Raw genomic sequence first — 5,007 nt, 5'->3', positions numbered from 1 at the left:
GACACAGACTTTACAGTCAAACTCCTTTCTCTGGGGGCTTCCGTGGTCTTTCTCACCTTTTGTAATTTGCTGGTTGAGAACAGAACAATTTACTTAACATGCTCAGTTACTTCCTAGGGTTAAAGTATCTTAGGAGGGCCATGAAGAGGATTAATAGAGATAAGGCATCTACAGTGCTTCATTTGTAAGCATTAAAACATTTAGTTGTATCCTTTTGTGTTTTGTTTGCTTGAAAGCCTTCTGCTTTGGACCCAGGTAATCTGAGGACTTTACAACCCCACTGGCTTTCTGAGCAGCTCACTTTACATTTTGTGTGATATAATTTCTTTCAGTTATAATTTTTAAAGCCTTTTTTTTAAAGATTTTATTTTATTTATTCATGAGAGACAGACAGACAGAGAGAGGGAGAGAGAGAGAGCGAGGCAGAGACACAGGCAGAGGGAGAAGCAGGCTCCATGCAGGGAGCCCGACGCGGGACTCGATCCTGGGTCTCCAGGATCATGCCCTGGGCTGCAGGCAGGTGCTAAACCACTGAGCCACTGGGACTGCCCTGTGTTTCAGTTATAATTTCTGTGAACAACAGCTACCTATGCCACAGAGTTGTTTGGTTGTTTAGTCTCAATTAAGAATGATCCTCTGTTTCTCTGTCCTCTGTTTCCCTGTTTCTCTCTCCATGTATGTATGTATAAGTGAGCATGTACTTATATATATGTGTATACCCATATGTGTGTGTGGAGAAAGACAGAGAGATGCAGAGAGGGAGAGAGAGGGGGAGAAAGACAGAGGGGGACACCTGGGTGGCTCAGTGGTTGAGCATCTGCCATTGGCTCAGGATGTGATCTGGGGGTCCTGGGATGGAGTCCCACCTCGGGCTCCCTGCGGGGAGCCTGCTTCTCCCTCTGCCTAAGTCTCTGCCTCTCTGTGTGTGTCTTATGAATAAATAAATAAAATCTTTAAAAAAGAGAGAAGGAGAGAGACAGAGAGAGAGGGAGAGAGACAGAGGGAGAGGGAGAAAGAGAGAGAGAGAAAGGAGAGAAAGAGAGAGAAAGGAGAGAAAGTGCTTTAAGGCTGTAAAGTGCTACACAAGTATAAGATCCATTTCTAAAGATTTCCCTGAAGGACTGGAAGCATGGGTCATCTTTAGAGACCAGATTCTTAGTTATATCCTTGAGTTGGCTTTATTAAACTGAGAAAAATCCACCCTATTATGCAGCTGCTTGGTTTCAAGTAACAGAAATGGACTCTGGTTAACTTGTGCAAAGAGGGAATTTACTGGAAGGATATGGTATTGCTCAAGGAACAGAAAGGAGGCCGAAGAGCAAGGCCTGGAGCAGCTGTCTGTACGCGTTGGGGGCAGTGGGAGGGGAAGAGCAGGAACTAATTAAATATTTTCCCTTAAACACTCCTTTCCCTGAGAAAAGATTTTAACTGTGTCTAGTTTCCTTTTTTTATTTTTATTTATTTATTTTAAAGATTTTATTTATTTATTCATAGACACACACAGAGAGAGAGAGGCAGAGACACAGGGAGAGGGAAAAGCAGGCTCCATGCAGGGAGCCCGATGTGGGACTCGATCCTGGGTCTCCAGGATCACACCCCAGGCTGCAGGCGGCGCCAAACCGCTGTGCCGCCGGGGCTGCCCTAGTTTCCTTTTTTAAATCATTGTGATCTGTGTGATACATGTCATCATTTTATCATTTTTTATCATTGAAGATTTGAATTTTGTGGGGAGGACATATGTAACCTGAGCTTACGTCATATGCTTGCCCTTTGGTCAGAGATGTGTAGGGTGATTCATTGACGGTTCCCAGGCTGTGTCTGGAGAGGTCAGAAGGAACTCCCAACAGGGAAGCTGGAATGACATTCGTATAAAAACAGAGTGTGACTATTGGGGGGGTCCTACACACAGCAAATGTCACAAGGCCGATCAGGCCTGTTTCCCGCTCCAGTATTAGGGCAGCCCAACAGAAGCAATCAGGAGAGGACTCGAGGGGACAGAAGCGAAAAGCTCTTCACTATTCTAGCCTAACAACGTCTCTGCCCCCAGGATGTAGCCAGCATTGCCCTTGGTCCTGACTCTATGACAGTCCCTTCTTAAGGAAGGAGGAGGTAAGTAGAGAGAGACCTATGGTGCCCATGCCCTGAGAGCCCATAGGTCCCACCTTAGAGATTTGGGGTTAAGATACTGGAGCCCAGGACCATGGCCACAAGCAAGTGCTAAATTCACCACTGCTGAGAAATGGCGAAGGAGGAACACAATTGCTTTGTTTTAAGACTTTTCTGCTGGAGCATAATTAAATCTCCTTAAGTCTGTTTCTAAAGACAAGAAATGGAAACATGAATTCATAAGGCTGTACCTTTCTCTCTGTGCGTGTTCCTGAGGGAAGGTGATCCATTAGAAACACAGGCAGACATGCCAAGAGCAATAAAGGGGCAGGCTCTGTGGGCTAAGCAGGCTGTAGTTAAAGGCTTTCCTTGAGAATCCTGCTCATTCATTAATTCTAGCCTTGGAAGTGGGCCAAGCTGTGCGGTTTCACCGCAGCAAGGGGCAAGATCCTAATGATTAAATGTTCTTTGTTGCCTTGCATTTCACTTTTTCTAGTAATGTACTTTGAAGAATGGAAAATTGAGTTTTCAATACTTTGTTGTTTGCTCAAGCTAAATCTAGAGGTAATTGAAGCCAGTTGAAAGCCGAAGGGAACAGCCAAGGAAAAGCTTAGTGCGCAGAGGAGGCTGGAGGACTCAGGCTTGGTGGCTCAGTGGATCGTGCTGTCTCCTGTGGCACTTCTCCCTTTTTGTTGTGTTGGAAACTGTAGTTGGAATCCGAGTTTGGAGAATTGGGTTTTTCATTGGAAAATAATCCTTTTCAACTTTCTCTTTGGATCGATACTACTTTAATGGATGTAGAAGACATAGGACCAGAGTAATAAGAGATGGTTTCTCAGTGGACAGTAGTGCATCACCATTCTTTGCTTAAAAATCGTAGGAGACCAAAGTGTCCTTTTTAGTTTTTCTGGATGGCTGACCAAACCTTAATTTAATTAACTTTATATTCCTGTTTGGCCTCCATAAGGATACCTGGGCCCGTTTGATGATGCCCAAATAGATCAATAATTTGAGCATATCTAACAACTCCCTGGATTAGTTCCTGGTGCAGAGTAGCTGATCTCTAAGTGCTAACGAATGAATAAATTAGGTGACTTTCCTGAAACAACTCATAAGCGTAGGGGAAAAATTCACTCAAACAATGTGTGACTAAGTAAGTAAAATCTTTTAACCTAATGGCCTTGTTAAAACATAATTATGATCTTGAGACTGTTTGCATATGAAAGAGAACGTATTTGTAGGTGAGAAATTATCACTCTTTTAGATCAAAGAACCATGGAGCATGGGGTCTAGTTCCTACACCAACACCTCACTGCAGGAACAAAGTTTTCCACTTCCAGCTTCTTTAGGTTTGCTTTGGCGCTTGATTCACCCTGACTTCTGGTTTGGAAGAGAGTGGAGACTCTAGCAATAGCAGAACATTTCAGAGGAGAAATTAAGCTTCTCTATTCGGCTCTTTATTCAATAGCTACATTTGCAATGTTTGCAACACACAAAGCCATGTTGGACATTCCAAGCTAAGAACCTAAAATATATATAGTTACCATTACATATATTCTTTGTAAATAGCTTTACTGAGACATAATTTACATACTATAAAGTTCACCTGTTTTAAGTGTATAAATCAATGGTGTTTAGTGTCTTTATACAGTTATGCAGTCATCATCACTTTTAGAACATTTTCATCACCCCAGAAAAGAAACCCCACAGCAGCTTGGCTCCTCGTCTCCTCCCTCCCAGCCCTAGGCAACCACAAATCGACTCAGTCTCTGTAGATTCAGGATATTCCTTTTAAATGGACTTGTACAACATGTGGTCTTTGTGTCTGGTTTCTTTCACTTAGCATGAAGTTTCAGAGGTCTATGTTGTACAATGTATTAGTGCTTAATTTCTTTTTATTGCTGAACAGTATTTGGTAGTGTTTATCCATTCATCAGGTGATGGATGTTTGGGTTGTTTTCACATTTGGGGTATTATGACTCCAGCTGCTATAAACATTTGTGTACATGTTTTTGCGTGGATGCATGTTTTCATTTTTTTTGGGGGGGGTGTATATACCTAGGGATAGAATTGCTGGATCACATAGTAATCCTATATTTAATTTTTTAAGAAACTTCCATAGTTACCGCACCATTTTACATTTACATTTGCTACGTTCTAGTTTAAAAAAAAAAAAAGTGAGAATCCATTGAAAGCCTTAAGGGATTGCTGAACTCATTGAAGACATAGTGTTTATCAAGACGATGTTTATCAAGTGTTTAGCGCAGTGTCTATCACATCAGACTTAATCCTCATAGTAAGACTATGGAGATGGATTATTGTAAAGCCCATTTAAAAATATGAAAGCTGAGGAGTGGAGAAGTTCAGAGACCTACCTGTCCAAGGTCACACAAAACGTGACACCCTTACTATGTGTCTGCATGACTCTAAAACTGAGCTTTTAAAAAATTATGTATTTATTTATTAATGAGAGACACAGAGAGGGGCAGACACATAGGCAGAGGGAGAAGCAGGTTCCCTGCAGAGAACCTGATGCAGTATTCGATACCAGGACCCTGGGATCACATCCTGTGCCAAAGGCAGACGCTCAAACACTGAGCCACCCAGGTGCCCTAAAGCTGGGCTTTTGACAACTGCACTATAAAGTCCTTTACACCCTTTAGTTGTGGAAGTACAAATTGGCATCACCTCAATCATGGGTACATTTAGCCGAGGGAATGCACATTCTGGAACCATGGGGTATGCTCTGATACTGAATCAGAATTGGACTCCACCTAGGCATTGATCTTTAGTACTATGTTGAAAGATAGCCTGGAAGTGGTATGAGGAAATTTCTGTTTGATCACTGGGAGGGTTCTAAATGGAAAAGAATAAAATGCCATATCACCTTATATCACTTAC

This window comes from Vulpes vulpes, chromosome 13 (assembly GCF_048418805.1).
Source record: "Vulpes vulpes isolate BD-2025 chromosome 13, VulVul3, whole genome shotgun sequence".
NCBI lineage: Eukaryota > Metazoa > Chordata > Mammalia > Carnivora > Canidae > Vulpes > Vulpes vulpes.
The sequence above is the reverse complement of the archived record's forward strand: the minus strand, read 5'-3'. Positions refer to the sequence as shown.